General features: G+C 40.8%; 1 protein-coding gene across 1 annotated transcript in view; it reads left to right on the top strand.

Moving 5' to 3' along the window:
* Window positions 1–13146, top strand: part of LOC150104407 (protein spaetzle 3-like) — a 521297-nt gene that overhangs the window by 405904 nt on the left and 102247 nt on the right. The gene's annotated exons all lie outside the window — the stretch shown is intronic.

Raw genomic sequence — 13146 nt, 5'->3', positions numbered from 1 at the left:
AGGCTTTCAGCTGAAGATGAATCAGTCGGTCCAAAATGGGGGGGGTTTTGTTTTCGAATGAAACAGAAATAATCCACTGCCCTGATAGTTTCCTCAGCGCTTGCCATAATCGCAAACGAATCACAGCAGACTTTAATTCATTTCTTCCTTCGTCGTAAGACCATATTTATTTAATTTTGCTTGTAATTTTCTTATCAGAGATATTTCACCTTAATTATTTCTCATTCTTATGAACAATCAGTCTATTCCAAAATGCGGTTCTGTTGGTGTACGCATTTGATAGTTGCCTCATTCGGAAGTATGTGGTTCCAATTAGAATCCATCAAGGATGCAGCTGGCATGATTTATGGCTTTTGTTCCCCTCTTGTAAAGTTTACGAGAGATTTTAAAGTACTCTTTACTGATAAAGGATACAACGACCAATGTGTGCTTATGTGGAAACGTGTGTTCGATCTATTCTGAACTCCGCAGCAGTAACTGCGAGTTCGAATACCGTCTAGGATTATTGTTTTGAAGCACTTTTCAGTTGAAATCGAGTATTTCTTGTGCTCGAAGCGGCATTGTTTTTTTGTTTTGTTTTTTTCTCCAAAACAAAGCAAAAGGATTTCAGATATTAACACATGAGGGCGCTGCATCTGCGACAGACCAACTACCTACTTACCTTAAGTCTGTGTGATGCAATATCTTAAGGTTATCGCTAATCGCTCACGAGGAATTTGTTTGCTTGCATAATTTATACAGAAATTATACAAATGTTGTTGTATAAACCCGATTCTAAATAAATGACCTGAATAATAATGGAAGATCCGGAACTTAATTTTTTCTTAATATGTTGCTACTCCTTTTATCTGAGTGCACGTCTAAGCATCACATCTGAATCTAATGCTGCCTTAAAAACTATAAAAATCGAGTTTAAATTAACCCCCAACTGCGGGCAAAATTGTGCCAGCAAGCGCTGGGAGGGACTCTAGCAACTAAAGCTCTTTATTAGCTCCTCTGCCTGCGGAGAGACGTTTCTTGGAACAGGGCTTACGTTTTGTGGGTACTGAAGTAAGAAATTGGCTTTTTGCAGGGTGTATGTAAATAATACTTTTCTCGGCAGTTTGACGCACAGGTGCGAAAGGCGAGGACCATCGCTTTATCCGAGAAATGTATGCGAGATTGGAATCCAAAATGCATTTGGCTCATCTTTGTCCAAGCAGAAAAATAAGACGTTCAAATAAGTGATCAGAAATCGAGAAAATTGAGCTCCATTGCAATCGGAAATTCTCATTCATTCATTCATCGCTCTCAGTATTAAGCCTACTCCTAGAAGAGAACGGAACAAACGATGGATTGGATTATTGTCAGGTAATCTTCTGCTAATACGGAGATTTAAGTGATTGTTAAAGAATTCTCTGTTTTCAATTTAAGTATGCTAAATCAAAACCACGTGACGAACCTTTTAACTTTGCTCTTCCCTTGAAATGGTTCATATCACTCGAGTTGGTGATTAACGAGAGAGAATGAAACCGTACAGGCGGAGGATCACCTGTGCAGCACTTTTATGCAAATCTACAAAAACGGAAGTTGATTTTGGGCCTGGTTAGTTAATTGTAATTTATGTCCCGAGCAACTAAGACTGAGGCACGTGTATTGTGATTGCGTCTGTTAACTGAGCGAGTTTTTCTAGCCAATTTGCTGCTTGGGGTTTGTAAACCCTGTCACCTACGTATGTCCCTACGGAGACGACTGGATTCTGCAAAACATCAATTGCCAAGAATAAATATCAATTACCTATTTACTTATTTTAGAAGACTAATATCATGTCTCTCTCATATACACAGGCACTCACTCATCTAATTATTTCTGGTATGTTATCATTCCATAAAGATATTTTGTCAGCTTTTGTTCGCCTTGTTCTCGTGCTCCAGGAAAAGCGACTGGCAGGTTCTAAATAATGATAGTTAGAACCCCGGATTCTGCTGGAGCCCTGCTCTAAAGACCAAATATAGAACTTGCCAAAACTGCGGTGATTTCCACCTAAAAACACGAACATTTCCTAGGCGGGATTCGAACTCGCAGCCTGTGGAATGAAGGGTGGATCTCCTAGATTCAGCCTCAAATTCATGGGACGTGAACTTGAATAATCCAGAGGTTTTTAAACTTTCTACAGTAGTATCCCCTCCTCCCCTGATTCAGAAACTGAAGACAGTTCCTGAAACTGTCTTCAGTTTCAGGAACCCTTTAATAATCATAAAACTAATATATGATTAAAACTTTATAACTGAATTTACCAAATAAATATTTTCATAAATATAAAGCCAATTCGATTGTGGATACTCATAATTTATGAAATTCACGGTTATAGTTAAATAATTACTTTATGCAGAATCAAAAGAGCCGTTAGCGGAATGGAGATCTTTTGGATCGAAGAATCTTCTCGCAAAAAATTCACGAAGTTTGTCTTCAGTTTCGAAATGTTTGGCACAGAGGCGATGTTTTAAACTTGCTAAGGTGAGCTGCACTTTTGCGTAAATTCTCACACCGAGGAGTTGTTCAGAAAATCACCGACCACTAGACTTGTGGAAATGAACGATGAAATGTATTGAATAAATGAAGGAAAAATAGTGTACGATATTTTTATTTAAAATTTTAATTTCGGTTACTTTTGTTCCGTTGCTCTTCTACCCCCCCCCACCCCACCGTGTGGAAATCTCGTTTGTTGCTGTTATGTACACAATAAGCAGAATAAATTTTGCTTAATATCCTTGATGGGCTTTCCACTTAAAGGGATCTCATCCTGTAGCAGTGTGGGAATGGATTTCCGTTTTGGCTAGTTTAACCTGCTCTCTGTCATTTATCAAACCGCATCGCCACATGGTTCATTATGATGTTCATATTTAACTGAACCATTTCCATTGGACCAGGAGATCTTTTAAGTTGCTGCACTCACACGAACTGATTGATGATTCATACTGTTTGGAAATAAGTCAATGGACACCACCACCACCATGGGAAAGGTGCATCTTGCCATGTAACGAGTCACATGTTTGTAGCCCGTATAAACTGAAGGAATATGATGCTTGGAAGTCAATGCAACTGTGTCCTGGTGATATGGCTGTGAGAAGGGAATTGATGGAGTTTGAAAGAGGCATTGTGATAGGATGCCATGTTGCAGGCCTATCTGTTCAGCAACTTTTGACAAATTGGGCCATCCGCAAATGCTACCCGCAGAGACCACCCACCGAACGTGATTGTAGGGTGCTACGAAGGATAATATGTAAAAATCGCCATTCGTTGGCCGGCGTTGAATATGGAGTTCCGGGCATCGGTTGGAACACGAATCTGCACAACCGAGGCTCACAACACGGGTTTATATGGTTTGTGCACATGAACGTGATCACACTTGACTGGCCTCCACAGAGCTCTTATCTCAACCCTATTGATTATCTGTGGGATGAACTGGAGTGCAGGGTGAGGTCAAGAGACCTCCGCCCCATAATAGTCTAGGATTTCATTAATGACCCAAAATTCCCATTGATCGCTATCGTACGCTTGTTCAAAGTATGCCCGTTAGGATTGCTGCAGTGAAAGGAGTCCCGCATCTTATTAAGGCGGGCATCATGATTTGTACCTCACACTATGATTTCCGTTGATTTCTTTCAAAGCAGCGTATATGGAAGTCTGAAAATATCTCACTGGAAGCCACATTTCCAGTAATTTAGCTTGCTGCCTTTGCCATTATGCTGTGCTGGTGCACCATGTTGTAGAAAAATGAAAGCTTTCATTCTGAGCACAGCTAGATGAGAGAGATTCTCAATCTCTCGTTTACACACACAATACTCTGCTGAATCCGAGCGTCGGGAGAGGAGTATATTAAACTAATAAAATTTGGAGTTTTTCTCGCGATCCTGCTGTGCATTCAGCTTTGTCACATCTCAAATCGCGATCCACAGTTTATGACCTCTGAAACCACATCTGTTTCCTTGATGATGCTAAACACAGCGACGAAAGACAAGCGGTGGACTCTTTTCAGGAAATGAAGAAAAAAGTGTAAGCATTTTTGCTCTTTCCTTCTCTCATTGTAAATGCAGGACATCCGACAAAGATTTGACCCGCTCATTTGCATGAAAGATTTCCGTAGCCGGTTTGGTTTTTCGGTTTTCAAATATACTGTTAGTGGCCTTAACGACGCCGTAAAACGACCCCGTTCATTATGTTTACATTCGATTTGAAAGATTAAAGCTAATTGATCAAGACTGTTAGCAGCAAGAAAAGGAAAACAGTTAAGTGAATATTTTTGCTCGTTCATTTTCTCTGACTCGAAACCCGCGATGCAAATTCCCAATTAATATTCTTGCCGGCACCTCCCCGTGCGAGGGTACTCCTATAGATCGATCACCGATCTCGTTGCAGGACGAGATCCGAATGCCAACTAGACTAGCAACACACTCGCGTAGCTTCTGCCGATGCGTTTCCCTTCCATAATTCATTTCGCTTGGAAGGTGCGCCTGCCTTGATATTAGTGATTATCGAAAATCTGCATATTTCTTTCTTTCTGATATTTCTGTTTAGCGTAAATCATTTTTTTTAAATTTTCGGCGTATCGCAAAGTACATTTCCTGCCGATCGATTTATTTTTTCCTAAATTGACATGAAACGAAATACATTCATTGCAATGAATATTGGCAAGAACGAGGAATTGAAGTTGTTTGAGATGATCTCTTGTTATTTTAATGAAGAGATCTTATGATCTCTGAGATTTATAACTGAAGTCGTTTCTCTATGAAGATTTCCTAATAGAATAACAGGGTGCACAAAGGATGGTCCGTGTGCAGAGTCCACTATTAATTATGCAAACTAATCAATGCGGTTAACGATGCATGAGAATAAGACATCCATACTCAGTGCTAAATATTCCTTTTTCTTTGTACGCAGGTGTCAGCAATCACTTCCGAAATATGCTATCCTACACAAGCGTATAAACAAAAATCAATGACGTGCTGGGATTTTTCCCAAGGGATAGGGCAACATGGACTGCAGTCTCCTATGGGAATTGTATCTTTTCTGCTATTATCTCCTAATTTGATGCAGCATATTCTTAACCAGATTGCTCATTTTTTTTGGTCTAAACGTACTTTTGTTTTGGTGGATACATATCCCTTATCTACTTGGTGTTCTTCGATAGATATTCCAAAATATTGGAAGGTTTTCAAGCGTACGTTTAATTGTTATAGAGATAACCAGCAAAGAAGAAATACACACGGATTTAACTTGCCCCTTTTTACGATTGAGATGGAGTGATAGATGATATCGGAATTGGTTAAATTAGCTTGGTTAAAATGCCCAGTACAGCTGAGACTATGAACTTTTTATTATGTCTGTTTCTTGCAGGCTGAGTTGCCTGTTTTGAGGTAAAAAATACGCTCTTTCGGGAAAGACAACTTTGACATTCATTTGAAAAGTCCCCATAAATGCTGAGGTATTTCTAACCAAATTTCCCAAACGTAATTTTTCCGACTGCACTAAGGAACTGCTGTTATGGAAAAGAAGGATTAGGGATGTCTGGAAACGTATCGGATTAATTAGGTTGGGTCTCATTCAGCGTTCATTTGCTGTCTGCATATGAACCGTGAAAGCTCATGGCAAAGAAGATTCTAAAGAAAGATTCCGGTATTTCTACCACACGTTTATTAAGATAAACAAACCCGACAAGTTTCGTATGTCGTTTGACTTACATCTTCAGTGGTTAAAGGTAACTAAAAGTTTAAATACAAGAATCAGACGACATACGAAACTTGTCGGGTTTGTTTATTTTTATTTATCTTAATAAACGTGTGGTCGAAATACCGCAATCCTTCTTTTGAACTGCTAAACCACAGAAACCTACTCCTACAAAAAAGAAGATTCTGTTCTACATTCACCGAAGAACTCCTTTTAACTCTCACGTGTCGCTAAAGCAGCCTTCATTCGTTATTTTTGACGAGAATTTCAATGGGTCACTCGAATCGCCTAATGACACTTTTTACCACAAAATAGAGGAATTGGGCATAATACGATACGGGATTTAAAGACACTCTGCATAATCTTCCGATGGATCCACCACAATAATCCTTCCTATCCTATTGCGTTTGTACCGAGAATGGGATGCGGGTTAGATAACCCGGAAACTGATTTAGAGAACGAGAATGCGAGCATTTCTCAAGCTACTTCACGCCTTTATTAAGCAGGATGAGGATCTTTCACCGAATGATCTAATTCCTCTACCAACCCGGCGATGCCACGTTAGGGTATTCATTTCGGGTCCGCCATTCAACTAACCTGTCGGCTCGAATCCCATTGTGGAGTTCCTTGAAAGTTTTTAAGTGGTAGATGAATTGCTATAACCTTCTGCACCTTGTCTTCACATCCTGAAACTCGTGGCGAGCATTTACGTCAGCATCTCTCGCTCGTGTCTCGCAATTTCTAAGAATTTTGAATTTAAGTTCCGGATCTTCGGTTTTCATGTTCCTAATTGCCTTTATCTCTCTATTTCTAATGCTTCTGTCCGTAGGGTTAGGGTTGTGTGACCCACAAGCAGAATGAGGGGTTCAAAGAATATAGAAAAGCCCCACAAAAAACTTTATCCCCCCACCCCCGTTTGTTCTGCTGTACTTCGTTCAAAGAAATTTCGCAAATGAAAATGGAGGAAGCACATTCTGTCTGTCGGATTTTCTTTAATATTTATCCAATGATTACAATTAAATTTAAACATTGCAGTGATTGTAATAATTAATCGCATTATTCATAATACATTCTTCCTTAGAGGATTATAGATATCTAATCCCTTTTACGAAGTCGTGAGTATTTTCTTATGCCGTAATGATCGTCTGACATTTCCCTTTTTTATTCGTAATTTTTGTTCTCGCTGGTACGCAGTAGTTATCTGTATGTAACCACATCTAGTAATTAAAATCCATTAAATGCATTTAATTTATTAAAATAAACAGTTCTGACTGTCCTTAAAAAGTAATTACGGGGTCTGCTGCATAGGTAAAGTTCGATTCGCCGATCGTGCTGTTTCAATTTCAACTTAAAAAATACTCATAACTGAGCATTATAATTACAGTCGATTTATTTATTATGACGAGTTCTGATATTCAAATTAATAACGCAGACAGCAAGTAACTCTTCGTTTTTTGTAAGCGTCGTTTTCTGTTTTGAGAATGGAACATCTCCCTGTGTTTATGGACGTGTTCCAAGGAGGCTGATCCTCTTTTCGTAGAACAACGTGTGGGTGTAACCACCGGTTCTTGAACTCCGTTTCAGCGGCTGGAGCGCTGCCAAAATTGGAGTATTTCTTTCTCTAACATAATCTTAAATTTGAATCCTGCTTTATATATGTATATATATATATATACACACACACACACATACATACACACACACACACACACACACACACATATATATATATATATATATATATATATATATATATATATATATATATATATACACACACACATACACGCACCCACAAATCGCTTGCTATATTTTATTTTTTGTGTGTGTGAAGGAAAGAGAGTGGGAAGATTTTAATAGCGGAATAATTTCGAAAGCACTTCGTGCTGATCCGAGGAGCGCTTTGCCAACGCTACATTGCGAGGAATGCGAAATTCAAAAAGAACTTGAGCGGGGGCCTCCGCTGCATTTTCCCGTACTTCTGTTGAGGTTAGGCATATTACTTGGGAGAAACACTGCACTTATTCTTTTTTTTTTTTTCCATAGACATGGGGTTGTCGGTTATTCCGCTGCTTCAGGGAACGGATGATTACTGATTACGACAAAAGAAAGTTGATCTTTTGCGTTTTCTTTTATTTATAACCACCAACTTTTCGGATGGCATAAATAGCAGATCTGTAGGTGCGCATCCCAGTAGTGCAGATTCTTGTGGATGCTTTACTTTGGCCCGATTTTCACCTCCTTCCTTATGGAAAGACCGAAGTAGTCCACGAAACCACGTCTCGAGATCAAGATTTTCACTTTACTGAACTCTCCGCCAACCAACCGAGGTTTCTGGTAGGAATGCCGTAAAAAATGTTAATATTCAATTTATTATCTCCGAGTGCAATTATCCTTCTTACGTAGCTCCTCCATAGCGTCTAATAACGATAAAGCCACTTTACAAAGTCGCTTTGTATATGCGAGTAAATTCTGACTTTATTTCTTCATTTATTCGTAACCGATAGGATGGGATTTGCTCATTAATTTATTTCTTGACGAAATAAAATTCGAAGTCGTCTTCTGAATGCAATCAGAATTCATTCCTTTCATAATCCAAAAACACAAAAAAAAAAACTGGAGGAGCGAGAGGAAACAGCTTCAGTCCATCTTACTCTCTCTATTCGAAGCAAGGAAGGTGCGAGGAAACAGATGGTTCTGAATATTTTGATCAGGTGTTACAAGAATGAAAAACACTCTAAAAATACTGCGAGTTCTTCGGGGTATACAGCGATAGTTCTTTATTAATAAGCAGGAAGTCAAAGCGCGTTTTAAGCTCGTTTCCATTAATTTCAGCAATAACAGTTGAAATAAAATACTTTCCTGAAAGAAACAAAGTTCACCACACGCATAAAAGAAACCCTTGTGAACTGTCTCTTGAAAGTGTCATCAGAAAAGCCACTAATTTGGAGAAGTTTTGTTCTGTTCGAGTCAAGATGAAGGAATGATCAAAAAAAAACACTGACTAATAGCACATCAGCCGCCTTCAAAACGTTTTCATTCCGATGATGATGTTGTTGACATAATTCAACGAACTGCGCCAGAATGTAGCCCTGCTGTGTAGAACAGCGCATGACCGATGAAAACTCACCGCACGCCCAGCAACCCAATCATAAAAAAATCGAAGAACTACTTTTAATTGTACGATTCTAATACGAATGTTGTAATATGTGATTGTCTTCAGGTGGAAGATGAATTTCATAGCCCGGTGTCAACCCCCCCCCCCTTTTTTTTTTTTAGAGGCCCGAAGTGGCTTGAAAAATATTTCCATCTTTGGTCTCTAGAGCAGGGTTTACGGACTGTGTAAAAATAAATAGACAAAAAATTACAAACAATCCTTAGTGGATTCACGGTGCTAATGTGCTATAGACTTTACGACCTCTCATTAGCAGGATTGCATAAAAATAATGCGTGCAATTCTCAAGCAAAGAAGAAAGTTTCTCCATTAAATTAGCAAATGCTCTTCAACTCTGTTAGTGGAGCAGCGCGAATTTCTCCCTGCAGGGATTTTGATTTCAACGATGACAGAATTTATTCCTGCGTTCTTTTCTGACATGAGTATCGAGTTTTTAAGCGTCATCACTACGAATGATTTATACGACAAAAATATCTTCATCTGGACAGTAAAGAACCTTATGATTGTTTTTCGGCAAACTCGCGAAAAATCCTGCGAAAAGATTTTGCTTTCCTGTCTTCGTTTCGCAGTTTATTTAAGTAGTCGATAAAAAAAAGAAGTGCTCTTCCTCGGCCGCAATTTCCCGACGTGTTGATCCAGCAAACAAGTGGAAGCGAGCACTTCGACTGGAGGAATGCAATATTTTAGCCGAAATGCAATCTATTAATGCACGAGCTACTTGGTAACCCGCAGACAGGCATCAGTCATCCACCTGTCCCCGCACACAACAGATTTCCTGATGTAAGATTAATTCCTCCCGTCAGTTGGGACCCCGCCAATAAAGCACTTCGTTCCTGTAACCCCGCGCTTGATTTCCAGATGCAAGTCACTTCTGGTTAGCCCTGCGGAGGGCGAGTGTCATTAATATAGAGGAACCCCGAGATTCCTGATAGAGCAAAACTATTTCAGTAGAGCAGTGTCGTGAAGAAGATCTCGCCGAGACCGCCCCGTAAGATAGCATCTCGGCGTCTGCTTCCTTTGTTGCTATTTTCCCAAGGCTTTTAAGGGAACACGGTTCACCTCATCACGGCGGAACATTGGGTGGGTGTTTATTATTTTCCGGTAAGCTCCATTTACCGCAACTTTTAGTCTTTCGCCTCTATCTCCTCCGGTGAGCGAAAGTAATGTGAAAGGTGCGTTATTACCAGATGCCCCCGAGGGTCAGAGGTCGACGTTATCTCGTCGTCTGAAAGAGCGAAGGTGGATAGTCTCTACACATGGCGAAAGCCCCGAGTAAGCCGAACTAGCTTTGCTACCTCGGAGAGAAAAAATAAAAACGAAAGAAAAAAGGAGAGAAAGAAAGAAAAGAAAACGCGCCGATTATGCGTCTCACGTCCTTAGCGGGCAGCCTTATATTATCATATTTAACTTTTCCTTCCAACAAACAATCATTTATAGGATTTATGGGCTTACATTACGCGGCAAAAACTACAGGGCTTGAAAAGAAATTAGGTGATGTCTGATTGATAACACAATAACGTACATTACGGACACCGACGGCTGACCCCAGTCCCGTACAAATTACGGCAGCTTAGACTGATCTCCGTAGCGTGGGAAGAGTCAGCGACTTCACTTCGTGAGCTGCTCCGCGGCTGGAACGCAAGTCAGAAAGTACCCCAAGGCGACAGTAGAGCAGTAATTATCCCCCCACTCCGTAGCGCAATACTCGAGGAGACAAAACCCTCCAGAAAGTTACGCCGTCGAGGGCGGGGCAGTGAGGTACTAGCAATCAGCCGCTTTGTGATGCGGCTGAGTGGGGGAGATTCCCTACGGGGGGCCGGTTAGTGTTCATCACCTGACCTCTAGGTTACAGGGCCCATTTATCTGGCGAACCCTGCACCCCGGCTGGAAGGGTTTCTCACCATCCCGTTCGCTGCCACGATGCTCGATCAGAGTCTAAATACTCGAGAATGATGCAAGGTGTGCTCCCGCTGCCGTGACCGACCCAATTAAACTACAAGGAGCAACAGATAGTTGATCTTCTTCTCCACTGCAGAGCAAATAAGTGGGCAAATCGGCCAGTAAGGCGTGCAGGCTGTCCTTGGCTGACCTTCGTGTCTTCACACTTGTACGACGAGGAAAGAAATCACGAATCGCGACTGGAAACAAAATTGCAACGAAAAAGACTCCGACAGCCCTTTCTGTCGGGGCAAATGCGAGTTAAACAGCGACAGCACTCGAATTCTAGACCCGAAGACTCAACTCCAGTTAAAGGACGGAAGAGCGTATACCAAGCTAATATCACGCCATCTAGGAGGATCCCAAATAAGAGTCTCGTGTTTGACTCGATCGCTTGTCGTTCCTCTTTAGCTTCCCTCGGTGAGCCCAACCGAGTCCGCATTATCTCTGCTGCATTCCTTGAAAAGCATGAATTTTATTTCTCCTTCCCAGTGCTTTCAAAGTAATTTTTCAGCCTGTCAGAGCTAATCATACTCTTCCCCCCCCCATGCCTGCTTAACAGTCACGTGACCGACCTATCCATTTTCGTTGTGTGAGTAAGCAGTTTTAACACGCAAGCCTATAACTTCCTTTTTAGCATTTTAATCGACCACCAGCCAAGGATATTTGAAGCAAATAAGACTGTGAGACCATTATATTCTCTCCCTCCCTCCCTCTGCTAATTGCGTATGTTCTTCATGCACCCATCGTATGAGACCCACCCATCAGCATTGTTTCCGATGGTGTTTCCTATAAAAGATTTACGCTGCTAATACTTGGTGGGATGTAAAGGACTATTCAGTATGCATAGGCGTGATGCTCTTACTGTAAACATACGGGAATTGATGGAGGGAGGGAAAACAATACCGTCTCGGTTGCAATAGATAGTTCTTAGGGCAAGTCATCTTGCTGCAGTGGATGCACTGGTCCTCTTCGTGGACTAAAATTTAAGTTTTACTAAGAAGGTACGAGATTCTTCCTTTGGGAGTGCTTGATATTAAACTCGGTCTAGATGTTGCCGCACTTGGTCTCATTGAGTCAATCCGGGTGACTGGTTGTTTCAGTAAATTTCGTAATTCCTTGTCTGCAAGTTATTTCAACGAACAGATGGATTGCGTCACTTCCACAAGAGGGGAAGGAGGAGCTTGCGTGTTGTTTTAGGCAGTTTGCGTTATTCGATTGCTGATGCAGCTGTTTTCTGTTCAGCATGCAGCCAGTCTCATTTACTTCTTTAATTGCGTGCTCGTTAGAAATTCCATCGGCTTTTCCTGGACCCAGCTAATAGACCCCGTCACTCACGGTCATTAACAAAGTACAAACAGAGAGGTCATGACCGTGCTGGATGAGCCCTACCTTTTCTATCGAGATGGTGCTCGCTTTTATTGTCACTGACCTATCGTGACAGAAACGTACGTTGATTTAATGGTCACGTACGTGGTTAATAGGTCAAAAGAAAGCCATTAGGAAACCAAAGAGTCTTGAGCAGGTAGGCAGGTATGCATGGTAAGGCAGAACACATTCATAGCCTTTACCCTCCAGGCTGTGCGGGGATTCTGGAGCTAGCGAAACTTGATAGGCTTGTGAATTTCACCGACAACACTCGCTACCTCTAGGCGATTGCAGGCTCGCCAAGTGCAGGAAAATAGATAGACTACCTTATAAAACTCAGCTAATGGACTATCACTATCTCAACTACCTGTAAACTGTTCCAACCACCTGTGCTGGGATTTATCCTTCCTTCAATAAAAATCACGATGCGAGTCACGTGATTCCGTTTGATGTTACTTCGGACTGCATTTATTAAACGGCTCTGTAATAAGTGAATGGCTACGAAAGCCAATATGTGAATGTCGAGGGCCTCGAGGGCCCGTAAGTCGCTGATTATTATATAATGAGGGAAGACCTTCGAATTGGTTTCTACAATCCGCAGTTCACTTTCCCACTCAGTGTTATCCCCATTATTCACTTCGAGTATCGCCATTGAACAACTGAATGCATAAATTAAATGCGTTTTTTTTTTTAAATTCTGTTATCATATTTGTAATATAGTACAACCATTATTCATATAAAGGTCGTGAAAAATAGTATCCGTCAGTTTCTCTGTTTAAGAGAAACCAGAAGTAAACAAATTAGAAAAAAAAGTTTTACTCTTATTTTGTTTATTAAAATGTTATTATCACTCCTCAGCTCGCTTGATTTCAGTATGGATTTCGTTATATTGGAATGTGAGGAGTGAAAAATAATTGGCGAAGATTTTTCCAATGTCCAACTGAGATGAAAACTTTCTC

Source organism: Typopeltis vanoorti, chromosome 8, assembly GCF_054136105.1.
Source record: "Typopeltis vanoorti isolate ZY-2024b chromosome 8, IOZ_Tvanoo_1.0, whole genome shotgun sequence".
In the NCBI taxonomy this organism is placed as follows: domain Eukaryota; kingdom Metazoa; phylum Arthropoda; class Arachnida; order Uropygi; family Thelyphonidae; genus Typopeltis; species Typopeltis vanoorti.
Note: the sequence above shows the minus strand (reverse complement) of the source record. Positions and strands in the feature narration are given on the sequence as shown.